Here is a 27,907-nt window from a genome sequence, read left to right on the forward strand (position 1 = left end):
GTTTATTTTCCCCAAACTCCACCAATGTTCACATTCGGATATATTGAGTATTCCTGCCAAGTTTGGCCTGATCCATCATTGTTTGAGTCCACAGTGCTGTCTGGATGTAGGTGCACTACAAGTCCAAAACGCAAGGTATTCCTGCCAAGTTTGGCCTGATACATCATTGTTTGAGTCCTCAGTGCTATCTGGATGTAGGTACACTCCAAAACTCAAGGTCACCAAACCACACCAAACCCTTCCAGTATTTTCTGTTGGTCATGGGAGTTCTGTGTGCCAAGTTTGACTCAATTCCATTGTTGTTGGAGTTCATAATGCTCTTTGATTGTAGGTTCATTATAAATGACAGGAACTACAATTCTCAAATGACAAAATCCACTCCCTCTCAACTCCACTAGTATTCAAATTTGTGCATATTGGGTATTTGTGTCTGATTTGGTCCAGTGAATGAAAATGCATCCTGCATATCAGATATTGACATGACGGTTCATAACAGTAGCAAAATTACAGTTGTGAAGTAGCAACAAAAATAATGTTATGGTTGGGGGTCACCACAACATGAGGAACTGTATTTACTAGGGGTCACAGCATTAGGAAGGTTGAGAATTACAACATTTGGTGGGCATGGTGTGAGGATAAGCTGTAGTGCAGAAAACCAAGAACAGGTTGGGTGCAACAGAGAGGAGAAATGGTTAATCGAGCATGTCAAGATTTCCAGGGGGGAGGGAGAGAGGGAAGAGGGGCACGTGGTCCCCTTTGGTGCCCTTTGGCACCTGAAACCCCCTCCTCTCCACTGCAGGCAAGGGGGCCTAAGTTGTGGGTGAAGAGGCCCAAGGTTGAGATCCAAGGGGTCTGCCCCCTGCCATGGCGCCCGCTGGAGCTTAAGGGGGCGGGAGGGGGGTCACCTGGGGCCAAAGGCCAGGTCTTGGTCACTGCTGGGACTAAGGACCCTCGGCTGAAAGGCAGATGTCAATCCGCGCTGTTCCAGAGCTAAACAAATACAAACAGAGGAGGGCCTCCCTCTCGAGGGCTGGCCTTTCTTCTTGACTGACTCGCCTCTTCCTCGCCTCCAACGGGAGAGGGAGGGGCGGGTGGGAGAGAGGAAGCCCCCCCCCCCCCAAGCAAGGAAGCCAGGCGTGTGCGTGCGTGTGTGCCAGGCGTATTCCCACCAGGAAAATTGCATCCAACGACTCCTTCATTGGCTTGACAGGCTGCAAAAGCTTTTCGAAAAGAGATTCCACCTAAACATTAGAAAGAACTGGGTTACTGTGAGTTTTCCGGGCTGTATGACCATGTTCCAGAGGCATTCTCTCCTGACGTTTTGCCCACATCTATGGCAGGCATCCTCAGAGGTTGTGAGGTCTGTTGGAAACTAGGCAAGTGGGGTTTGTATATCTATGGAATGTCCAGGGTGGAAGAAAGAACTCTTGTCTGCTTGAGGCAGGTGTGCATGTTGCAATTGGTTACCTTGATTAGCATTAAATGACCTTGTAGCTTCAAAGTCTGGTTGATTGCTGCTTGGGGGAATCCTTTGTTTGGAGATGTTAGCTGGCCCTGAATGATTGTCTGGAATTCCCCTGCTTTGTGAGTGTTGCTCTAACAACTACCATGTCAAACTACACAGGGCAGAGGTGGGGAGAGGGTTAGGTAGGAAGTGTTGTATTATGTATCATTACTTACTTTTACTTTTTCTGTACTTACTTTTACTTTTAATATGTATACGTTTTAAACTCAATAAACAGTATTTAATTTTAAAAAAAACTACTCAGAGAAACCATTGAAATCCACAAGCATATGAACCATTTCAACAGAAAGGAGAAAACCATTAAAATGAACAAAACCTGACTATCAGTATTTTTTTAAAAAACTATCTAAAATCAGAACAGTAAAGAAAGAGCAACTCTCCAAAAGTAGAGGAATTCCAGACAAGAATCAATCAGGGCCAGCTAACACCTCCCAACAAAGGATTCCCAGGCGGCAACCAGCCAGGCTTTGAAGCTGCAAGGCCATTTAATACTCAAAGCGGTCAATTGTAATATTCACACCTGCCTCCAACAGAAAAGAGTTATTTCTCCCACCCTAGACCACTCTTTCTCAACCTGTGGGTCCCCAGGTGTTTTAGCCTACAGCTCCCAGAAATCCCAGCTAGTTTACCAGCTGTTGGGATTTCTGGGAGTTGAAGGCGAAAACATCTGGGGACCCACAGGTTGAGAAAGAGTGGTCTAGGGTGGGAGACCACTCCCACTAGGGTGGGAGACTGCTCTAGACATTCCACAGATGCGAGTATATAAACCCCACTTGCCTAGTTTCCAACAGACCCCTCAACATTTGTGGATGCCTGCCATAGATGTGAGTGAAACTTCAGGAGAGAATGCTTTTGGAACATACACCCAACAGTCCGGAAAACTCACAGCAACCCAATGATTCCGGCCGTGAAAGCCTTTAGGAAGAACTTCCTGAGAGGAAGAGGGATGAGAAATGTGGTGGAGTCACCTTCTCTAGCGGTTTTGTATCAGAGGTCATCTGTTTGTTGGCAGTGATTGTGCGAAGGGGGTTGGACTGGATGGCCCTTGGGGGTCTCTTCCAACTCTTGGACTTTAAGTCAGCGCCGCTGTGCCCCCCCCCCCCCCAGCCTTTCTCTCTGGATCAACTTTTTTCTCCCCTCCTTCCTTTCCTCTCTCCTCCCAGTGTCTGGGGCCTCTTTGAAGGCCAGAGCGCCAGGGAGGGGGGATTCTCCCCCTGTCCTTCCCTTCCCTGCCAGGCGATTTCCCAGGCAACCTGCCAAAGTCCCAGGGCAGCAATGGAGGCCTCCTTACCTGCTGCTGCTGTTGTGGTGGGAAAAGTCGGGGCGGCGGCGGCGTGGGGACGGTGGGGGCGGGAGGGGAAGGGCCGCCCTCCGCTCGGCCAGCCCTTCCAAGGGAGCTCAGGCGGCCTGGCGGAAGGAGGCGCGGGAGCAGCGCTCGTGGGACGCGGGGTGAGTCCGGGGTGAGGGTGGGGGGCACAGGGGTGAGCAAGGGCTGGGAAGGAGAGCGGTCCCTTGGCTTCCCTACGCGTCTCCGCAGACCTCCCCCAGTTCGCCTCTGCACATGTTCAGAGGCCCATCTTCACTGGCCATTGAATGCAGTCTCAGGTGGTTGCATAGCGACCAAATTTGAGGTCTGGTTGGTAGTGATCATACACATAAACCGCAGAGCAATGGTGCGCATTAAAGGCTTCCTTTCGTGCTCTTTCGTGGGAGTTTACGTGTCAGGAGCAACTTAAGAAACTGCAAGTCGCTTCTGGTGTGAGACAATTGGCCGTCTACAAGGACGTTACCCAGAGGACGCCGAAATGTTTTGATGTTTTAGCATCCTTGTGGGATCCCTCGTGCTGGCAGGACTGAAGACCGACAGGTCGCAGGTTCGAATCCGGGGTGAGCGCTGATGAGCTCCCTCTGTCAGCTCCAGCTCCCCATGCGGGGACATGGTGGTGCAATGGGTTAAACCCTTCTGCCGGCAGGACTGCTGACCAATAGGTCAGCGGTAGGAATCGGGGAGAGCGGGTTGAGCTCCCTCTGTCAGCTCCAGCTCCCCATGCAGGGGCATGAGAGCAGCTTTCCACAAGGATGGTAAAACATCAAAACATCCAGGCATCCCCTGGGCAACCTCCTTGCAGACGACCAATTCTCTCACACCTGAAGCGACTTGCAGTTTCTCAAGTCGCTCCTGACACACACAAAAATCCTTGTGGGAGGCTTCTCTCATGTCCCTGCATGGGGAGCTGGAGCTGACAAAAGGAGCTCAACCCGTTCTCCCTGATTCCGACCGCTGACCTTTGGTCAGCAGTCCTGCCAGCAGAAGGGTTTAACCCACTTCACCACCTGGGCTCCATCAGTGTAGATGGGCCCACGGAGCCACCTTTTCTGGCGTGGAGAGAAGGAGGCGAAGAAAGAGAGGATGCCTCGCTCCTCCCCCTGCTGCGAGCTTTCGAAACCGTTTCATTAATCCAATTACCACGCAGCCCACGAGGTAATTAAAGGGCGTGTGTGGAAAGGACGGGATGGAGTTAAAAGTGCTTCTCAACTTCTTGCCCGACGGACGGGGCAGGAAGGAAAACCAACCGAGAAGGGAGCACGTCTGCACTGTAGCATGAACGCCGTCTGATAATAGCTCTTTCGCTGCCGTGCCTTGATAGCTATGGAATCCTGGGAGATGTAGTTTGGCGGGACAGCGGCCCTTTCAGGCAGAGAAAGCTTAAGACCATATACAACTCTCTAGCAAGGAGCCCTGGCAGTGAGAGGGAGCTCAACCTGCACTCATTCTACAGTGGAGATGCACCCGTCTTCATGGGTGGCTTGAAGGGCTGGGCGCAACAATGGGGTCCAGTTTGTTTCCTGCCCTCAGGGGCGGCTCATCCATTACTCAAAGTAAGCGGTCGCAGTACACTTTTTTTTGCCAGGGGCGCAGAGGCACCTCTGTAAATGCCCCTCAACCGCCACTTGAGGGGCACCCCCTCAGCTCACAACAGCCCTAGCAGTCCGGGGGAAGCCTCGGCAACCCATTAGGTTCTGGCATTGGCCTATAAAGCCCTTAACGGTTCCGGCCCAAGATACCTACCTGACCGCCTCTCGGCCTATGAGCCCACGAGGACTTTGAAATCTTCTGGGGAGGCCCTGCTCTCGATCCCGCCTGCGTCACAGGCACGGCTGGCGGGGACGAGAGATAGAGCCTTCTCGGTGGTGGCTCCTCGGCTGTGGAACACCCTTCCCGTGGACATCAGGCTAGCTCCCTCCCTGTTGATATTCCACAGGAAGCTAAAGACCTGGCTGTTTAAGAAGGCATTTGAATAAGAAGTGCAAGGACTGGCAATTTGACCATAGGATTGGAACAACGGAAATGATATCGGATTATGGGTTTGACGATGAGACGACTCGGAATTGGCTTTTGTAGTAATGTTGATGTTTTGATGAGTTGTTTTTTGATAATGATGAATTGTGGATTTTTATGTACTATGTCTTGTATTTTGCACCTGTTTTTCTATGTTATACACTGCAATGAGTCGCCCTCGGGCTGAGAATTGCGGTATATAAGCGTAGTAAATAAATAAATAAATAAATAACGCAAAGTAAGCATTTGCAGTATAGTTGATTTTGCCCAGGGGCACTCTTGGGGTGCTCTTTGGGGAAAATAGACCTTGACATATGCGAGTTGTAGTTACTGGGATGTATAGTTCATCTACAATCAAAGAACATTCTGAACTCCACCAATGATGGAATTGAACCAAATATGGCACACAGAACTCCCACGCCAGAACAGAAAATATATATCAATGATTGGTTGGGGGGGGGGGGCGGGCGCCAAAATACTGTTTGCTTACCATTGGAAATTACCTAGGGCCGTCTCTGCCTGCCCTCTTGGCTTTTCGACCGCAAAGTGAGTCGCGTCGCGGGGGGAGCCACTTCCAATTGGGTCACCCATTTCCGTTGATATAACCATATCCACGCAATGAGTTTTGCTCATGAGAAGGAAAAATATGGGAAGGCAGCGTTAATATTTCTCTTATTACCATCTTTAGAGGAACTTAAGCCATTGCTTTCCGGGATCTTTCTCCTTTTTGCTGTTGGGAGTATAGGACGAGCACTTCCAGGTCTCCAAAGTCTTCAAAACATGACATCCATGCCATGGTTAATGTGCAGTTGCATCATTTTGGAGCAGAGGGAAGGAGAAAGGGCCCAAACCTGGGGCGCGTCTACATTGCAGAATGAATGCATGGCTGAAACGCACTGAACTGCCACGACTCAATGTTATGGAATCGCGAAGAGTTGTCCTTTCCCAAGGTCTTTGGGAGTTCCATAACATGGAGCCCCATCAGGGAAAAGTGGTCCCAAACGGCATTGATTCTACACTGTTCGATTAGTCCTGAGGGAGAGAAGGGTCACGCGGAACTGGAGGGAGATTCCCACGCGCGACCGCGTCCACCCACGCGCGACCACTTTGCGCTTCTGTTGGGGTTAAGCGCCAAAGTCGTGAGTTAACACCACTAGCTCACCCAGGCCTCACCTACACTGCCATATAAAATCCAGATTATCTAATCTGAACTGGATTATATGCGTCTACACTTCCACGAATGCCACCCTGTCGCCAGGTAGCTTGGGCACCCAAGACAGCTAGTAAAAATCTCGCGGGCGCTTGACAGTGATGGAAAGGGGTCATAAAGTGTGCCTAGGAGTCACGAGAAAAGTTGGACTGAGGGAGGGGCAGGGGGAGGAGACCCACAAAAGATGCCGCGTTTATCCCTGGCTGGTCGCGGCCCCCAGCGCTTTCCTGCCTTGCGCTTTGAGGGGTGAAAACCGAACACGCGTGTTCGTGGATGGCAGACACTCCGCCAACGCGTATTTGGGTTCCTGGCTGTGAATACGAGGAATTCAGAAGCCTTCAAAAAGGACCTTTAGAGTGGCTTCGGTTGGGTTTAACAAATGATAGACATAAAAGGGAGGGAGGGAAGGAAAAGAAAAAAAGAGAGAGGCATAAAAGGAGGGAAAGAAAGAAAGCGGAAAGAAGGGGAAGAAAGAAAGAAAGAAAGAAAGAAAGAAAGAAAGAAAGAAAGAAAGAAAGAAAGAAAGAAAGAGGGGGAGGGAAAGAAAGAGAAAAAATAAAAAGAAAGAGGAAGGAAAAAAGGAAAAGAAAGAAAGAGGGAGGGAATGAGTAAGAGAAAGAAAGAAAGCAGAAAGAAGGAAAACAAATAGAAAGAAAGAAAAGAAAAGAAAGGATGGAAGGAAGAGGAAGGAAAGAAAGAAGAGGGAGTGAGGGAAAGAAAGAAAAAATAGAGGATGGAAGAGAAAGAAAGGGAGGAAGGAAGAGGGAGTGAGGGAAAGAAAGAAAGAAAGAGGAAAGAAAGGAAAGAAAAAGAAAGGAAGAAAGAAAGAAAGAAAGAAAGAAGAGAAAGAAGGAGGGTGGAAGGGAGAGAAAAGAAGGAAGGAAAGAAGCAAGAGAGTGTGAGGGAAAGAAAGAAAGAAAAAGAAAGGAAGGAAGGAAGGAAGAAAAGAAAGAGGATGGAAGGGAGAGGAAGGACAGAAGCAAGCAAGGAAGGAAGAGGGAGTGAGGGAAGAAATAAATAGAAAGAAAGAAAGAAAGAAAATAAAGAGAGTGGAAGGAAGAGAAAGAAAGGGAGGAAGGAATAGGGAGTGAGGGAAAGAAAGAAAGAAAGAAAGAAAGAAAGAAAGAAAGAAAGGGGATGGAAGGGAGAGAAAGGAAGGAAGGAAGGAAGGAAGTGGAAAAAGGGAAAGAAAGAGAAAGAAAGAACGAAAGAAGGGAAAGAATGAGAAAGAAAGAAAGAAAGAAAGAAGATGGAGGAAAGAAGGAAAGTGGAAAGAAGAGAAAACAAGAGAAAAGAAGAAAAGAAAGAAAGAAAGAAGGAAGGAAGGAAGAGAAAGAATTAAAATGGTCGGAAGAGAAAGAAAGAATGAAAGAGGGAGAGAAGGAAAGAATTAAAGCGAAAAGAAGAGAAAGCAAGAGAAAGAAAAAGAAAGAAAAAAGGTAAGGAAGAGGAAGGAAGGAAGGAAAAAGAAAGAAAGAGGAAGGAAAGAAAGAAGGAAGGAAGAGAAAGAAATAAGATGGAAGGAAGAGAAAGAAAATAAGAAGGAATGGGGGACAACTTTTCACTCTGTACACAGATTTAGGCAAAGGTGCGCCTAAGGTAAAATGAATACATCTTTAACTGTATCTGGGCGAGGCACCCGAACTGTTTGGCCGAGGAGACCAATGGCCTTTTAAAACGAGCTGCATGGATGCTGCGATGTAGACGTCTACCTGCCTCTCCAAATGGGGGAGGGGGGAGGGGAGGAAACGGGTGAGCGGAAGGATTCTCCAAGCGCCTTAATCTGTTTTCTTTTTCAAAGGAGGACACAATAGATTACCAGCTAATCTCTCCTTGGTCCGACTTTTGTCCCGGGCATTATGCAAATCAGAATGGCCTGCTTTTACATTCTTCAGGGGCCGGAAATGGGCCAAAGAAAAGAAAGGCGGAAGGGGCTCCTGGGCAAGCGGGGGCTGCTTTGGGGGCGGGAGCGTGCCTTCCCACTTGGAGGAAGAGCGTGGCTCGGGTGGTGCCTGTCTACATTTGGGAAAAATCCGAATCACAGAGCCGAGCGGTGCAACCTCCTTGCAACCGGTGTGAACCGTCTTCTGGGGAAAAGCTTGTGTTGATTTCAACCTGAACATTAGGAAGAAATTCCTGACTGTAAGAACTGTTCAACAGTGGAACTCACTGCTTCCCAGTGTGGGGAAGTCTCCCTCTTAAACAAAGGTCGGATGACCGTCTGTCAGGGGTGCTTTGATTGTGCTTTTCCTGCATGGCAAAGGTTGGACTGGATGACCCACAAGGTCTCTTCCAACTCTGCCATTCTAGGAAAGCAAAGAAAAGTTTTCCCGATGGGCGAAAAACAAACAAACAAACCCCAATTCTGGTATCGTCGTCTGTCCTAAATTTGAATTAGAAAACGACGTAAAACACCAACATCGCCCCTCCTCCCCTAAAATACAAAAAATACTTAATGCTCCACTTATGCCAATTTATAATACCATCTGCTAACGGGAGGAGAGACGGTTCCTGCAGGGGAGTGTCTCCAAATGGCCTTCAATACCCCAAAAGCCCTAGATTCAGTCTCATCTTGGGAGCTAAGCAGGGCCGGCCCTGGATAGTGCTTGGAGGGGAGACCGCCCACGAAGAACAGGGGAAAGGAAGTGGCCAAAAATGTATTCATTGTCAAATAAAAGCCTATAAAATGGATGAGGTCGCCTGCCATGAATGGAGAGGTGGCTTGAAGGCAGCACCCCAAATCGCAAGGAGAGAAGGGAAGCGGAACTGGTTGGAAAACCACAACAGTGGGGAACTTTCGCCGAGCGCGTCAATGCGCAGGCGCAGAGCACGCAGCACCCACCTTGCAGGCTGTAACCTTGTTCCTTAGGGCGTTGATGAACCTCTTGTAGTTCAACCCACAAGCCGTCCAGATAGGTCCTATATCCCAGGATCTGATCCTTGGTTTTATGATTTAAACTGGATTATATGAGTCCACACAGCCAGATAAGCTGGGATAAACTGAAAACCTGGGACATAGGGCCTGTTTGGAAGGGCCCTTAACCTCGAAAAGGCGATCAAAATTAGCTCAGATCCTTTTTTTTTTTTTTGTCATGTCAGGAGCAACTTGAGAAACTGCAAGTCGCTTCCCTTTGTGAAAGAATTGGCCGTCTGCAAGGATGTTGCCCAGGGGATGCCCAGATGTTTTTATCATCCTTGTGCATGAGGACCTGGAGCTGTTAGAGGGAGCTCATCCGGCTCTCCCGGATTTGAACCTGCGGCCTGTCGGTTTTCAGTCCTTCCGGCACAGGGGTTTAACTCACTGCGCCAACGGGGGCTCCCAGATCCTATGATGCCTTGTCAAACTACAACTCCCACGATTTCGTAGCAGTGCTAAATCAGGGCAGTTCAACTGGAATTGAAGCTCATGAGAGAGTAAAAAGATCCTATGATGCCTTTTAGTCTCTCATGAGCTTCGATTCCAGTTGAACCGCCCTGCATATGAGTCTGTTTTTTAGACTCCCCAAATCAAGACGCCCCCTTTCCAAATAATAACGACCTGGAAAACGAAAATGACCCCAAGAAGGATGCATTTTGTAGCCTTTCCACACTCACTCGAAGATGCACATCCCCAGTATGGTCAATCACTATATTGTCAATAGGGGGGTTTTAAATTTTTTTCCCCCGTGAGATAATTGTCCGTCTGCAAGGACGTTGCCCAGGGGATGCCCGGATGCTTGCTGTTTTACCATCCTTGTGGGAAGCTTGTCGCATGTCCCGCATGGGGAGCTGGAGCTGACAGAGGGAGCTCATCCCCGCTCTATCCAGATTTGAACCTCTGACCTGTTGGTCTTCAGTCCTTCTGGCACAAGGGTTTAGCCCAATGGTTCTCAACCTGTGGGTTCCCAGATGTTTTGGCCTACAACTCCCAGAAATCCCAGCCAGTTTACCAGATGTTAGGATTTCCACCCTGAGTCGCCTGAAGACTGAAAAGGGTGGTATACAAATTCATTAAATAAATAAATTTCTGGGAATTGGAGGCCAAAATATCCGGGGACCTACAGGTTGAGAACCACTTAACCCATTGCGCCAAAGGGGCTCCTGGGTTACACTCCAGTTTCCTTTAAACGGTTTCGCCAAGGGAGGAAAGGCAAGGAAGGCAGGAAGATGTCAGAAAGCTCGCCCCGCCTCCACCCTTTCCAAAGTCTCCCCTATTTTGGGAAAGTTGGATTATTAAAGTAGTCTCTGTGGAAACGGAGGGGTGGTTGTCGCTCTCTATTCCGTCCTCCTTGGGTGTCTCCATTTCCAAATGGCGCGGTGTCCCGCTCTTAAACCGGGACATTTTCGATCCTGATCTCTCCACCTCATCGATTCCTTTTCCGAGGAGAACAACCCAAAATAAATCAAGCCTGTCGTCTCATCTCTTCAAACCCCGCTCCACCCGAGAGCAACCCATATAGGCTGGATCTATCCCGCCAAATAATGCGTGATATGGTTTTACACTAGGCCTGGGCCAACTTGGGCCCTCCAGGTGTTTTGGACTTCAGCTCCCACCATTCCTAACAGCCTTTCCAAAGAAATGGTGGGTGAGCGATTACTCTTTGGGGTGTCAGTGGGTCTGTGTTTTGGGGAGCCCGCTTTTCCCTTTCCTTCGAAGCCTAACTCTGAGACCGGGAAGGAAGAACGAGAGGGAAATGTGTGCAGAAAAGACAGCAACACCGGGTCATATCCAAAAGCTTTGCTATAGGAAGGAGACCAGTCTGAACTCCTAGCCGCTTTGAGTCTCGTCTGAGAGAAGAAAACGGGGGACAAACAACAACTGCAATAATAATAATAATAATAATAATAATAATAATAATAATAATAATAATAATAATAATACCGAATACTTTATTCCTTTTTGGCTCCGTCCTTTTTGCGCCTCAAGAAAGTCTCCTTCGCCCACCTGTCACCTCCCCCCCCCCCAAAAGAAAAACCCACCAAAGGATTGGATTCAATGCGTTTATAGCGGGATATAAGCTTATATCGCCGTTTCCGTTTCCTTTTCCTTTTCTCTCCTTTCTCTTCCTCCTCCTCCTCCTCCTTCTGCAATGGGAACAAAACAAAACGGGAAGGAAGGGTCTTCGAAGCAACTTGGACAAGTAATGTCTTTTCCTCAACATGTTTCAACATGTATGTTCAAATGTTTAAAAAGAACGATATATTATTTTACTCTTGGCCCATATTTCTCTCTCTCTTTCTTTCTCTCTAATGGTCAAAGGGATGATGCAGTATATAGACCACACAGCTCGCTAAATAAGATGTATGTATATAATTATATATACTGTGTGTGTCTATCGATCTCTCTATCTAAATAAAAATGTAATGTTCGTTTGTGGAATTAACATAACTCAAAAACCATTGGACAAAAGGACACCAAATTTGGACACAAGACACCTATCAGGCCAACGAGTGACCATCACTCATAAAAACACAGAAAAACATAGCAGAAGAGACTTAAAAAGCCAAAAAAAATTAAAAATACAACGCATGCGCATACACACACACACAAATATATAAACACAGCATATGCACACACACATATATATACACACAAAGCACATATACACAGACTAGGCCATGGATACACACACACACACACACACACAAACAGAGTATAAAATTGATGTGTCAGCTTGTAGAACGCTTTTGTCAAATGGACAGGAAATCATCAAAGAGGTGATAACAGTTTACACGCAGAACTGGTCCTAGCTAAATAGGTAAGAAGTGTTTATATAGCAGTTCATCGTATATATAATTGTGTAATGGATATATACAGATGTAGAACTCTTTAGCCAAAAGGACGGGAGATGTTCAAAGGGTTAAAATACTGTGTATAGTGTGTATACAGCGCATACAAACACACACAAGAGCGCGCTCTCTCACACTCTGTAAGCACACTATCTTAACCCTTAGATTGTGTGTGTGACTGTGAATGAGCTGGGATTCGAATTCGGGTCCTCCAGGATCCTAGTCTAATACTCAGCGCACAAACAGATATTATGCATAATTGGTATACAAAACCATAGAGCGCTTTTCTGCCCAGAGAAGGGAGATGGCAAGAGGCGCGCGCGACCCCGACACGCCATTTTTATCGCGCTTTTGAGCCTCGAGTCAACCAAGAGCGGCGCGGATTCGAAAGGCAGCGCTAATAGCCTGGATCCAGATCATTGACCCTTTACTAACAAATAGGTTTTTAACTGGGAGGCGAAGGGGCAAACACAGGGAAACGGGGAGGACTCCCCCCCCCCCAGCTTTTCCCTGCCTTCAGTTGTTGTCACGTCTGTGATGAACTTGTCCTCAAAGGAACTTCTGCTCGGCTTCCCATTATGGTCCTGTTCTGTTCACATTCGGAACACCTTTCAGAAAAAAAAAACCCATCAAAGAAAGAAAGACAAAAAAAGCCAACAAAGAAAAAAAAAGCAGTTATCCTGGCATAATATCCCCAGTGTTTCATACACCCCATGAATAGATGGCAAATAATGAAAACTGGAGTTAAGAATGCCCATTTTAGGAATGTATGTCTATCATTCAAGGTTCAAAGCCTGCCTTAAAATAATTTGCTCTCCTCATAGCTCCCTGCTTTGAATTTACCTGATTTGTGTCGTAGTCATCTCCCACAGGATGGTCAAACAACTTGCAGACGGCCAATTCTCTCACACCAGAAACGACCTGCAGTTTCTCAAGTCATTCCTGACACATACAAAAATATTTAGGTAAATTTAGGGATTGAAGAAACTAATGATCCATACAATATTATAATTTATATTTGGAAGGAAGCCATACAGCATGAAAGAAATGTTTGAACCCTCATCTTTTGAAAGCCTTGTTCTAAGAGCTTTTCATAGGGAACCTCACAATGAGCTTGTAAATCTGATTTAGGCCAATACTGTCTCAATTCACTTTCACATATTGTGGATGAGATAGGGCAAAGTTAAGTTGACTTGGCAGTACTTGCCTAAATCACACCATTGAAGCCAGAGATTTGGAGGGAGGGGGGAATTTCTAGTTTAGGATTTCTAACCAATTGTGGGAGATGAAGTCCAAAACATCTGGAGGAACACAGTTTGGAAACTCTGTTCTAGTTTATAGTTCCCAGTTTGAACTATTGCCTCTTGTTATTTGTTGTTGTTGTTTTTTTGCCAGTTCTGACATATGGCAATCCCAAAAGGCACATATTTTGGGTTTTTAATGGCAGAATTGGTTCATTCAGCCTTCCTTTGGGGCTGAAAGAGTATGACTTGCTTCAAGTCATCCAGTGAGCACATATAGCCGAGCTGAGATTCAAGTTGCAGTCCTTCAGGGTCCCAGTCCAACATTCAAACTACTGGTTCTCAACTAGTCAGTACCAAAAGCTATTAAAACAAGTCCTCAACGGGAAAGGCACTATAGGCCCCCACTCAATCTAACAAGCCCTATCCCTAGACATCCTCCTCCTTCCAATTTTAGCTATGCTACTGTTTAGAAAAAGTAGTTAAGCCACATGAACCAAGCAGGAGTTCCCACTGTAGAACTATGCCAAGGCCTTCATTTCCTTTGTGGCATTTCATTCCTGGCTTCACTGTCTATGACACAACAAGGCTCTAAGGCAGGGGTCCACAAACTTTTTAAACAGAGGGCCAGGTCACAGTTCCTCAAACTGTTGGAGGGCCGGATTATAATTTGAAAAAAACATTAATGAATTCCTATGCATACCACATATCTTATTTGCAGTGCAAAAATCACTTAAAAACAATACAATAATTAAAATGAAGAACAATTTAACAAATATAAACTTATTAGTATCTCAATGGGAAGTGTGGGCCTGCTTTTGGCTCATGAGGTAGGATTGTTGTCGTTATTGTTGTGTGCTTTCAAGTCGTTTCAGACTTAGGTTGCCCCTGAACGAGGGCCCGAGGGCCGGGTAAATGACCTTGGAGGGCCACATCCGGCCCCCGGGCCTTAGTTTGAGGACCCCTGCTCTAAGGGATGGAGAGTTTAAGATGTCCCATAGGGCAATTATTCAGACTTAAAACGTGAACTACTTTAGACCCTTGGTATCTGCTGGGGTTTGCTTCCAGGACCCTGGTGGGTACTCAACTTTCAATATATACAATTATATAGTACAGTGGTTCTCAACCTTTGGGTCCCTAGATGTTTTGGTTTTCAACTCCAGAAATCCTAACAGCTGGTAAACTGGGTGGGATTTCTGGTAGTTGTAGACCAAAACACCTGGGGACCCACATGTGGAGAACCACTGGTATAGTAGAATGCTTCTTCCTGTAAGAAGTGGAAAAATCAAAGTTAGTTGTTGGGATTAGTAAATATATATATTAAAGCCTTGGATGGTTGAATCCCTGGATGCAGAATCCCTGGATATGGAGAGCCAACTGTATGTATTATTGATAGTCAGGGGTTTTGGTGAGTTCTCATTTATTGTGCTGCCAAAGGTTTCAATGGACTTGAGAATAAATAACAACAAACCAAAGATCATCATTATCATCTGTTTCAGAGTCCATCAGGTGCTACTGCCTGTAGTTTTGACACATCAATAATTTTGACTATACAAGACTTTAGAAATCCATGAGATATCTTAAGGTAATGTGGCATCTGACAGCCTGAACCTTAGTCTACCTAGTTTGTGGCAAAACCTATCCTTCTTTTGCAAGATGTAAAAACAATCCAGTATACCTACAGTCTCCACTCTGCTTTTCAGCGGCCATTTAACATTTCTCTGCCTTGTTATTAAATGTGAAAGGCATGGAAATGGCAAGGGGAAAACGAATTAAAAGCCGCCTTTTCTCTCCATCAAGAGACAGTGCCTAATTAAGAAATATTGGAATCCCACAAAAATGCAGACTCTCCACAGTGAAATAAAAGTTCCCTTTTAAAGATTGTTGAGGGGAGGGGGAGCTGCGAGTACAATAACAAATGAGCCATAGACAGGACCCAAAGGGTTGGCCTTTAAAGTCTGTAGTCTTTAAAAACAAAAACAACAGGGGGATGGGGAAAATCCTTCTGTATCCCTGGGGGGCTGCTATTTATTTTATGGGACTAAGGATCATGAACCTAAAGTAGGCCTTGTCAGACTGAGCCAGACTAAAATCCCAGACAGACTGATTTGACAGTTTTGCTCCTGGTAGTTGACTCATTTCCAGAGTGGGAGGAAAATAACTCTGGTATTTTATTTATTCCTTCTCTCATCAGACCTTAGCTCCTCTCAGCCTGGATGCTGTCACAGAATAGAGGGGCAGAGAGCTTCCAAAACTCTACCTTCTCTGAACTTTCAGGTTTTGTTGCAAGAAAACAATGAATCTCTTCTTTCTTTTGCTTCTAAAGCAATTCTAATAATGTGATTGTCCCTACTAAAACCTCGTATTGAAATTTACCCTAATTTCACTGTGTGCATTTTGTGTGTGTGTCAGGAGTGACTTGTCACTTCTGGTGTGAGAGAATTCGCCGTCTGCAAGGGCGTTTTATGAACTGTGTGCATGTTCCCCCATGGATGTGTGTTATATAGTGACACACTATATACTCATGTGAATAAGATGCAAATGGAAAATGAGGGTAAATTTCAATACAGCAGTTTTAACAGAATTTTATTTTATTATGTATTTATATAATTATATTTAAATATTTATATCCCACCCTTCTCAACCCAGAAGGGGACTCAGAGCAGCTTTACAATCAGCAGCAATTCAACAGACAATGAAAAATAGACATATAAACGAAAATAAATTAAAAACAATAAAACATTAAACACAAATTTAAAATCACATAACCCAGCACTATTGGCTGAAAGTTTGGTCCCAGACCCATGTTTTCATTTGCTTCCAGAAACAAATCCCATTATTGCATTTGCTTTATACAGGCACACACCTGAAGCATTAGGGATGCACATCATTTGTCTGAGGAAGTGGGTTGTGTATGCCAACAAAGGCTCATGCTAATTGGTTAGTTTTAAAGATGCCACATGACCTTATTGTTATGTTGTGGCAGAGACTTAACACAGCTGCTGCTTTGAAAATAACTGATCGAGCTCTAAGGAGAACCTTGGGGGATGAATGATGTCCAGTTGCTGTCTAAGAATCAAATTTTTCTCCAGGCTTCCGGATTTCTGCTTAAAGAATGAGATGCACTGAGAAGGAAATGAGTAGTAAAGACAACTGGAAACTGTTGCCCAAATCAAGAATTAGTTAATTAAAGAATGCAAGGATCAGTGGGCAAATATGCTACACACATCATATTTTCATCCCAAAATGAGCTTTTGCCGGTAGTGATTCCAACACACCTGAAAATAAAAAAAAATACAATAACTGCCATGGAATTGGATGTGACACTTATTTAGGATTTTTTTGGGGGGGGGGTGTTTTAAGAATCCAATTTGATTTGCATTCAATGAAATTATTTATAAATTGAATATTTTCAGATGGAATACCTTTTAAACATTTGGAAATGACACCCACTTTCATTACTTTATTATTTTTCATTGTAGTTTATGAAACAGATTTCTATTCAAATAGTGTATTAATGATGTCTATGCCCATTTCCCCCCAGTGCAATATGGGTAACAAAAATGATTGATAACAATACCTGAATGGAAGAAATAAAACAAACGGCATAATAAAATAGTACATAGAGAACGGCAGAAGAAGAAAAACACAAATTTGATAAAATGGCCAGATTAAAATGCTTGCAGCATCTCCTGGATGCTGAAAAATAAAAGATCTGATTAAATAAAATTATTATTAGGATTATGTTTATTTATACCCCACTTTTTTCTCTCCACAAAGAGACTCAATGCAGCTCTCAAGGAGACTCAAAATCATTGTGACGCCTGCAACCTTGCAGTGAAGGTATCAGGTGGGATTCAAAAGGTGGGATACTCAGCATCATGGAAAATCTCTCCTTGGTGGCCACAATTCTCACCTCAAAAAGGGCTGACTAAACAGAGGACAGATTCTGATACATTTTATTATTTTTGTTATTCTGTTCTTCCTCCAATAAATTTAGGTACAGCAAAGATTCCCATACCTTTTTTTTATCATTACAGTGATTCCATTAGATAGGTTTGATTGAGAAATATTAAGAGAGGGAGGAATTCATCAGCCTAAAGTGCTCCATTGAACTTTATGGCCAAATGGAGATGCACACTTTAGACTCCCTAATCTTAGCTGATTGCAATATTGTTGGAAATAGCAACGTTCTCAAGCCTCTATTTTCTTATTTGTTTTGTATACAATTTAAATTGCTTGCTGTATTGTATATGTGTGTATTGGTATGCAATTTTACCTTAACTCTTTGTTGTGGGAGGGACCATATGATCAGAACTGGCCTTGTTCAGGACTCAGACTCCATTTTAGACCAGAGTTCAGTTTAGTCTTCAGTACAGAAATATGCCTCAGACTTCAATAGGAACTATATGCTTAGAAACTAGACAGAGACTGTATTAGACTCCCAGAACAGAGAAATACTTGGACTATGGGCTATTGATTCTAAGAAAGATGCCCTGCGTTACCTACAAAGAGAAACTACTTCAAATCCTAACTGTAACTGGATTCATATGCAAAGTACCTGTATGCTGAATACATGAAGTTTGTGAGTAAACAAACTATGTTATTTTTAAAGAAGTCTACTTAATTTTGTCCCTTGAGAGCATGATTTAAAGGCAAATGTATTTTAAGGGAAAGTAGATTTTTTGGACAATTAAAAAGAACACTCCTGCAACTCTGCTCTCTCTCTCTCTCTCTCTTTGTGTGTGTGTGTGTGTGTGTGTGTGTGTGAATGCTGGTGGATGCCATTTTCCAAAAAGGTTATGACTAACATCATGCTTTTACCAAGAGGTTATGCCATCATTTTCAAAAGGTTATAACTTCTAACAAGGTCATGCCTTTCCAAAGTTCCTAAAATCTCCAAAAGGTTCTGGAGATTTCCATCTTCCAAAATATGACCCTATGTCTGTGAGGGATATGTTCTTCAACTTATTGTGGAAGCCATGGGTAATCACAAACCCAATTTAAATGAATCCCTTCTTCCAGAAGTTACCATAGAAAGCATCTCCTACAAGGTGCTCCAGGACAATTATATGATAAAATTTCGTGGAAGCATATCATAGAACCTCCCAAAGGACCTAGAAAATTCATAGACAAGACATAATTTCTTAGATGTGTGTATGGGAAAGTATCAGTACAAATCCATGGGCACTTTGACTTTGAAATACCAGGCGACTGTCTATTATTTCATTTTGCATCACATCTGTTAACACATTTGTTATTACTGATGCATGCTTTTTTCCAAGAAGAAAACTTTTTAAAGCTCACTTTATAAATCAGGAATAAATATATGAAATTGAGACACCCAGTACTGTCTTCTTTAGCATTAATAGATCAGGATACATCTATGTGAGTGCATTTGTAGGCATTCACATCCTCATGCAACTGCCTTTCTGAGACAATAATCCTTACAATGAGCTTGAAAGACTCGTGAACAAACTGCTTCTGTGCATCCACACTGTAAGCACATTGGAGGAAAATCCACATGGGGTCTGAAGCGTGGCAGCATGCCGGCACCATTTCACCTTCCCAACATGGCACACCTGACTGGACTACTATTTAATTGAGTTTCATGGCCATAAACATAGAACTAATGGGCAGCCGAAGGGTGGAATGCTTTGCCCAGTCTGCTCAGGCTTCCTGTTACCACACCATGCCTGGCTTTGGGCCTCCCCGTCCGCTCCCCTCTTCTCCTTTTCATCAGCCAGTCTCTGTACATCCCTGGTAACTTTTGCCCAATCCCATCTCCCCTGTAAGGCCCCAAAGCAAGGGATATTTGTGGAGCTGCTTTCATTCTTGTTTATTCTGTCAGCACTCAGTTTCTCTTGTCAAGGCTGGCAACAATCAGATGTCAGATGTATTTGTCATTTGTTATGCCCTGCAGAGGCTGGAAAAACATAGCCAATTATCAGTTAACAGCACCGAACCCAACTTTCTCTTGATTGCCACTCCTGGCCCTGGGACACTTGGCACCCGAAGCCCTCCATATCCAAAGCAGGCCCCCTCCCTGGGCCCAACACCCCCAGCCCTCCTCTGCCAAAGCAGCAATATGGCAAGGGAGACTTGACAGAAGCTTATATTGTGATGATCCTTCCAAAAGGCATATTGAAAGGCAGGGGAAAATATGCCCATTTTATCCTGTTAGGGCATTTTCGCAGCTGAAGCGAAGAATACAATTTTTTGACCATAATGTGTAATTTCTGAATGGAGTCAGGACAATACAAATATGGAAGGCTGGGACACCCAGATCAATACAAAACACATGCCTCCATGTGTCACTTTCCTTCAGTTTACAAACACCATTCTCAAGCTGCTCTCACACACAGAGATGCAAGAGCCCTCCCCTGGATTTGGGGGGGGGGGTCCTTGTTTTTCCTCTCATAGAAGATGCTGGGGGGGGGGGCAGCTCACAGAATATTTTCACAAAATGTTTTCACAAAGTATTCCCATATTTATTTTGCTAAAATTATTTCTAAAAATCATATAACACAAATACTTTTTATAAAACTATGAATAATATCAGGTTATAGCAGTTCCCAGTCTGGTTTTCCTTTTCTTAATTCTTGTTATGAGAGTGGTTGATGCTTACTTTACACTATGGAGGACAGGAGGAGACAAAACAACAAATGTGGATTATTTCTTCTGCTTTTCTTGTTTTTTACTATGCTTTATAATTGGCAAAACCAAGAGGTTCCAAATGCAGTTCAGGGCATTGTACATTCATCCCCCCACATTTGCAGGTTAAGCATTCATGGATTTGATTATTTGCAAATTGCTTTATTTTCCACCACCTCCTCTGCTACCCTACACATGACAGGAAAAATGTTCTCTCTAGGCATTTGTAGGCCTTCCAGCATGAATCTATGGTCAACTTCCATTGGCCGCTGACCATAGAATCACACTAAAGGACCTACAAACACCTAGAGAGAATACTTCTATGACTAATGTTCATTTAAATCCAGTGCCAGAATCTGGTAAGGCTTCAAATGAAGTTAAGCAGATTTTGGGGTGGTCTGATCTCGGATGCAAAAATGTATTATTTAGGTACTTGAGTTGGAATCTGGGTACTGCCCTTTGCTGGTGGATGTACTTCTTCAAGAATAGTGAGATTTTAGTAAAAGAAGATAGGAATTATCTGCTGGCTAAAGGAGCCTATGGTTAGAATTCTGTTATTGACATATACGTGCATAATTATGGTGTTTATACTGTCTTAAGTACAAGCGTGAGAAAGGAAGGAAGGAAGAATGAATAAAGGAAAGGCTTAAATCTCCATCCATTTGTTTGTCCCAACTTGAAAAGGTTCATTGAGTCAATTGAATTTACATAAGGATTGATTTGCTAAGCATTAACCTTACTTTTTTTTTTTTTTGGGGGGGGGGTCTACTTCACTTGAGATAAACAGTAGGATTTCAGTAGGTGGAATAAACCATGTCTCTAAACTGAATGTGGTGTCACCATACTCAAAAGGATGGTTCCTGGACTGATGCCAATCCTGAGCCAATTCTTGCCAGTCCCTGGTGTATATGGGGGTGGGGGAGGGCAGCTATTAGTCCTCTATGTCAGAGAGCCTGGGAAGCAGTGGTCTAGGGTGGATCTACACATCTAAATATTTTTTTAAAGTTTCTAAATTGTAACCCACATTTTGATCTGAAATGTGTGCCAACAATAAAATAAGTGCTTAAAGATAATTTAAGCCTCACAATTGCTCTGAAAATCTAGCACCCAAAGGACAGAGGACACATTGAGCTGTGGTAGTGCAGCAGGTTAAACCACTAGCTGCCGGAAATCTGCTGACTAGAAGATTGGCAGTTCAAAGCCACAAGTTGGGGTGAGCTCCCAACTGTCAATTCTAGTTTATGCCAACCTAGCAGTTCAAAATCATGCAATGCAAGTAGATCAATAGATGCCGCCTTGGCGGGAAGGTAAAAGGACACCCCATGCAGATATGTAGACATGCTGGCAACACAATCAGAGATGTCTATGGACAACAGTCTCCTCAGCATGGAAAAATGGAACAAGAGCATCTCCCCATGGCCGGAGTTGAGCATTGCTTCCAAATGCCAGAGATGGAAAAAGGGGAAGGTCTTTACCTTTGTCTGTGTTGTATGTTGTTGTTCACTGTGTGTAAAAGGCATTGAATGTTTGCCTCATATGTGTATACTGTAATACCCTCCGGGGAGATAAAGTAGAATATAAATAAAGTGTACTTTTAAAGTGGTATAGGTTCTAGTGAAATCCTTGGAAACTCTGGTACATTTTCCAATCTGGTAGAATCCACCATTAGAGCTGATAAGTGCAACACCATTGCATTCAAAGTTGTTGTCATGGGCTAATCACATTCAGCATTTTCTCCTTTGTTTGTCTTATATCACAGTAGGACCAGGTTCCATTGATCTTTGCATCAAAAACCCTGAAGTCTTTTCCATTTCCAGTTTCAAACACTACATGGGTCAAGGGTGATCCAAATATCCTCAGGATCAGATTTATGAAAGGTGAGAAACCCTGGGTTCTGGCGAAACTGCATGAAAGAAAACAAGTTGAGAGTATTTTGTCAGCAGTCCCCAGGACTGAGCCTAAGAAGGATGAGTCCTCCTTGGGAGACAGTGCAAAAGCCTTTGGGGAAAACACCTCCTTAGGCAGAGATGCCCTAGAAGTTCACCCCACTGGCTGAGCCCCTGAGAATTGGCTTTATTGGTGGGCTGTTCAGTGAGTCATCTCTAGTTCACAGAACCTTCTCTTTCCCTCCCAATTTCTCTCTCTCTTTTTCTTTCTCTCTCACGCAGGCACAATGACTTAATTGCTGAGAGAGAAGTAAATGTTTTTACAATAGAAGCTTCTTTGATCTGCCTCAGAAAAAAAGGAGAGGAATAATAAAAAGAAGGGTTTTGGAAAAGAATATAATGCAAACTTCAAACAAGAGTAGAGAAAACTCAGAACAAAAAAAATGTAAGAAAGGGGAGATTCTTTGACAACATAAACAGTAAGTAAAATAGGACAGGAGTGAAGAACGGTAATAGAAAATAGCCCTTTCTACTCTTCTCACTCTGTCTCTTTATTGCAGACACACACACAGATTGAGAGATCATGTTACAGTCAGAAACAATATCCTTAGGAGTCTTGCATCTATGTTATTGTTTCAAGGTGACATATAAAACTTGTGGCTTGCTCCTATTCTCAGGTCCAGACAGACAAATTGATTACTCCCAGACCCAGGGACAGACACCTTGGGGTATCCTTAGCAAGGCCCTTTGCAAGGAAACTAGCCAATGAGACCCAGAGGCCAAGGTCTGTTCCTCATCTCTTTGAAGTCTCCCTCAGCTGGGAGTGGTGGCTTTGTGGCCAGTTGTGTTTCTCTCATTAGTATGAAGGTCTAGTCATTTTTGAGGCCTGGGGCTGAGAATGAGGTTGGAGAATGGGAAAGGCTCTAATAATAATTCATTAATACTAGTAACTCATTATCTTAATCTTTTACTGTATGTGCCACTGACAGAAACCTATTAACTAATTGTGCAAAGAGGGACTTGGGGAGACCACCTGGTTGTCATGAAGAGGAGGAAAAGGAGCAGGAATGAGAAACAATGTGAAAAATCCAATTTTGACAGAGTGACAACAACATCACCAGAAGAAACAAAAAAATCCCCATATTTATACTAATGAATTCGCCAATAAATTAACTAAACAAATCCCTTCCTTCATGAGATGTGATAAGTATGGGATGGTAGGGATTACCGGTATAAAGAACATATAAGAAGTTTTGGAAAATAGGATGTTGCTGACCTGTGACTATCACATTGTTAGAAGGAGGAGAGGGGGCTCTTTAGAGACTCTGCAGTGGGATCTTGTGTTATATAAAGTAATTCCAAATTGGCAGGCTAGAAAAAATTGAACTCTAGAGTAGAGTAAGCAATGTGAAGCTTCAGCAGCTAAGTAAGGAAACGCAGGATTTAAAAATGTACAACTTCTTTTGATTACTTACCTTTGTGTTCTTCAGTCTCTTATGCTTTCAATATGGTTCTTTCTCTATTTTCCTATGAATTAGGATATAACTACAGCATGTGTTTAATGTTTATTGCAGAGACATCAGTCACTCGCTCTGAGAATAATTCTGTAAAGTATTACACAGACATTTCAAGCTGCCGAAATGAAGTTGGTGTTGGGAATACCTGCTTAAAAAGCCAACATAACAAGCTAGCAAGATGCAGTAGTTTGTGCACTGGACTATGAGTCTGGAGATTATAGTTCAAAATGCTGCTTGGCCTGGAAAACTCACTGAGTGACCTGGAGTAAGTCATGAATTGTCAGCCCCAGAAACCATTGAGATAGGTTTATCTTGGGGTTGCCATAAGTCAGAAACATCACAAGGCAAATAATTAGAACTGTAGTAGTTAGTGTATTCAATATAGACTGGCCTGTGCCTCACTGGGGTCCCATCTACACTGCCATATAAAATCTGGATTATCTGCTTTGAATTGGATGTTATGGCAGTGTAGACTTATATAATCTAGTTCACAGCAGATAATCTGGAATCAGATACTGGATTATATGGCAGGGTAGATCCAGCCTGGATGACCTTTCTCATTCCTCCCCTTTAACCTAAAACAACTGTAGTAGAGGTGTTGTGAGGATACAGTTGGAGAAACCATGTATGTAGCAAGTTGGAGCTCTACGGATCAAGGCAGAACACAAACATGACTGATCAACTGATACATCCATACATTCGTATCACTGAAGGCTTTCACTGGGGCGTTGTGTGGTTTCCGGGCTGTATGGCCATGTTCTAACAGCATTTTCTCCTGATGTTTCACCTGCATCTGTGGCTGGCTGGATCCTCTGAAGATGCCAGCCACAGATGCAGGCAAAACATCAGGAGAAAATGCTGCTAGAACACGGCCATATAGCCTGGAAACCACACAACACTCCATTGTAAATTATTAGTAGTAGTAGGTGTATTAGAGGACTAGAAAGATTAATGGAAGCATAAAGTGGGCAATGGGTATGGAGAAATGGGAAATAATTCTCTTTTTTTCAGAAAAGAGGAGTTTTTTTGTTTAAATTCTTTTGTTAACCTTTCAGACCCATATATTATTGTACTAAACAAAAACAAAACTTGGCATTCTCAGTGCCTGAGCTTAAAGTGCCATTAAAAAGTTTCAAAGATACTTTCAAATAACAACATCCTCTTCTTTTTAAAAAACATCAAATATCTCCCAGCAGCTCCCACTTTTAAAATATCCTTCCTCCCAACCAGGAAGACAGGGGTGCCAATGCTTTCCCTGTGACATCTGTTGTGTTCACTGTTTGCAAGTACTGCCACAACAATTTTGAGCAAGAAAATTCTTGCTACGATTCCAAGTTGGCAAAACACAACCGATTTTGACTATGTTCAGTGTTTTATTTTTGTCAGATAATGTAAACTTCAACCCAGGGGGGTAGGTTTAGGGAGGAATCACTTTCTTTTTTGGTTTGGAATGCTGATCCACATAAGCAAAGTTCTTTTGTTTTCAGTAGAATATGCTTCCAAGTACATATGTTTGAATTGAAACACACATAATGTGCTTCCCTAGACAGCTGCACCACTGACATTTCTATAGTGGCCACATTTAGACTAGTAATGTTCCTGTGGGCAAGTATGGCACATGAGGAGCATATGCCTTGTTTCCCAGCTGAAGTGTATTTTCAGTAGTTGACTTGGGAGTAAGCCCCATTGAATGCAAGGAGACTTGCTTATGAGTAGATATGCTCAGGATTGTACCAGTTTGCTGAACACCTATCTATAAAGGTAAAGGTTTCCCCTTGACATTAAGTCTAGTGAAGTTCTACTCTGAGGGGTGGTGCTCATCTCCATTTCTAAGACAAAGAGCTGGCGTTGTCCATAGACGATGCCTAGGTCATGTGGCCAGCATGACTGGATGGAGTACCATTATCTTCCCACCAGAGCTGTACCTATTGATTTACTCATATTTGCATGTTTTTGAACTGCTAGAGTGGCAGAATCTGGGGTTAACAGCAGGAGCTCACCCTGTCCCATGGATTCAAATTGCCAACCTTCTGGTCAGCAAGTTCTGCAGCTTAGTGGTTTAACCCGCTGCGCCACCACAGCCCCCTCACCTATCTATAATTATTAAGCCTCATCACACTAGAGGAAAAATCCACTTAAAATCCAGTTTCTGCCTCCTGCAGAATTGTGGGTTTGTAGTATAGGGAGGTGCTTTTAACAGCCTCCCTAAACTACAAACCCCAGAATTCTACAGGAAGCAGAAACCGGATTTTAAGTGGATTTTTCTCTCTCTAGTGTGATGAATCTTTATGTTAGTACAGTTGGCCTTCCACACGATAGGTTTGATTTCTGAGTTTTGATTACTCATGGATTTGATTAAAATGTGCTTATTAGCAATATCTAGATCATCCAGTAGGATTCTATGATCAACATTCTCCAAAATCTGCATAATGATAATTAGACAATTATTTTTGTCTGATTCAAACCTTTTAGTGAGGAATCCTAAACAATAAAGAAACCTCATTTTTATTAAATGAATTCTGATCTGAATTAAAATTCCAACTGTATTCTCCTGAGTAGAAAATAATTCAGAATCTTCCAAATGCTGCAATTCAAATGAGTGAGGATTTATCTTTGTGAAACTCACCATGCTCATTACAACATGCCAACATGTTGTTCTTATCATCATTGGGTCAATACAACAGGAAATCTCCAAAGTGACGATACCACACATTAGGTCTGATCTATAGGAATCCAGCAGTTCAGCAATCAATGTAGTGATACTGCATATTGAATATGATGTGAATTTGCACATAGTTAATGCTTCATAAGTCATTCAGCTTCTTCATATGTAACACCAGGAACAAGAGAGCTCTTTCAGAGTTGTGGGGGGGGGGGGGAGCTGAGTTTTTTTCAGGGGGGTTTCAGGGGGGCTGAGTTTTGGGGGGGGGGAAGCTGAGTCTGAGTGAAAGAGGGTCTACCCTAGCAAACCTTTTGTATCATTACCCCAATACCCCCATGCATATGGGATATATTGAGTATGGTGATCAGATCATGATATGAATAAACATAACAGTTTAAATAATGCACCAGTAAGGCCTTTTAGGAGCCCCCGGTGGTGCAGTGGGTTAAAGCACTGAGCTGCTGAGCTTTATTTATTTATTTATTATTTATTTGCTTTATTTCTATACCGCATATTTCAGCCCAGACAGGCTACTCTATGCGGTTTACATGGTACAAATTATTAACAGTGTCAGTGCAATTAAAACGCAACAAGTGCGACAAACAGGAACAACAACATCAATCCACAACAGTTAACAAAACAGAACAAGACAGTCAACACACACAACAATGCCTCAGTGAAATCAGATCCGTTCTCATAATCCTTGTGCCATTCCTATGTTCCATTTACCGTCTTCCTTGATTGATTGCACTGTTCAACCAAATGCCTGTTCGTAAAGCCAGGTCTTAACCTTTTTCCAAAACGCCAGCAACGAAGGTGCCTGCCTGATGTCTACCGGCAAGGCATTCCATAGCCGAGGGGCCACCACTGAGAAGGCCCTGTCTCTCGTCCCCGCCAAGCGCGCCTGTGACGCAGGCGGGACCGAGAGCAGGGCCTCCCCAGACGATCTTAATGTCCTGGTCGGTTCATAGGTGGAGATGCGTTCGGAGAGGTAAGTGGGGCCAGAACCGTTTAGGGCTTTATAGGCTAAAGCCAGCACCTTGAATTGTGCTCGGTAGCGAATTGGCAGCCAGTGGAGCTGGCTCAACAGAGGAGTGGTATGCTCCCTGAGTGCCGCTCCTGTTAGCAACCTGGCTGCCGAGCGCTGGACCATCTGAAGCTTCCGGGCAGTCTTCAAGGGCAACCCCACGTAGAGCGCGTCTACCCTTGTTGATCAAAAGGTCGCAGGTTCAATTCCAGGGAGCGGCGTGAACTTCCGCTGTCAGCCCTAGCTTCTGCCAACCTAGCAGTTCAAAAACATGCAAATGTGAGTAGATCAATAGGTACCGCTCTGGTAGGAAGGTAACAGCGCTCCATGCAGTCATGCCAGCCACATGACCTTGGAGGTGTCTACGGACAACGCTGGCTCTTCGGCTTAGAAATGGAGATGAGCACCACACCCCAGAGTCAGACATGACTAGACTTAATGTCAGGGGACTACCTTTACCTAAGGCCTTTTTGCGAACCACCATGAGAATTTCGGGGGGGGGGGGCTGAAGCCCCTCAAGCCCCCCCCTCGCCCCCCCCCGCTACATGCCTGGCTGTAGGGATATCATTCTATGTCTGAATCCATTTAGGTGGTGGTTACAGGTTTAAAAAGTAAGGATCAAGAAATGATGCTTTTTTTGAAGAATTTTATGTTTATGACAAAGAACAAAAGTCACAATTGGGCCATACCTTTATTAGCAAATACTGTCAGAAATTCTAGATAAAGGCTGGAATAGAAACACAAGGACAGTGGAAAATTAGGGCCCTTCCACACAACCATCTAACCCAGAATATCAAGGCAGATAATCCACAATATCTGCTTTGAGCTTGATTATCTGAGTTCACACTCCCATATAATCCAGTTTAACATGGATTTTATACAGTTGTGTGAAGGGGCCTAAGATTCAATAAGCTGCAAAACTGATTTTAATGGCAACATATCTAGAAGTCAGATCATTTTGATGCACTACACATGTGAGGAGGGAAAGAGTCAGAGCTTAGATTCAGCTTGTCTTTTATTGTTCTTCCACTATGTTGTCTACATTTGTTCTCCAGAAAAGAAGCATCACAGTAAAC

The 27,907-nt window shown here is 43.8% G+C and overlaps 1 long non-coding RNA gene across 2 annotated transcripts in view; it reads left to right on the forward strand.

Annotated features, from left to right (window-relative positions):
- Window positions 1-2,924: 2,924 nt before the first annotated feature.
- The window catches only part of LOC132771484 (uncharacterized), an 84,101-nt gene continuing 59,118 nt past the window's right edge, over window positions 2,925-27,907 (forward strand). For both annotated transcript variants that reach the window (XR_010909693.1, XR_009631077.2), the window contains exon 1: window positions 2,925-2,974. This is a non-coding gene — a long non-coding RNA (uncharacterized lncRNA). The remainder of the gene's footprint in view (window positions 2,975-27,907) is intronic.

This window comes from Anolis sagrei, chromosome 3, assembly GCF_037176765.1.
Source record: "Anolis sagrei isolate rAnoSag1 chromosome 3, rAnoSag1.mat, whole genome shotgun sequence".
Classification (NCBI taxonomy): domain Eukaryota; kingdom Metazoa; phylum Chordata; class Lepidosauria; order Squamata; family Dactyloidae; genus Anolis; species Anolis sagrei.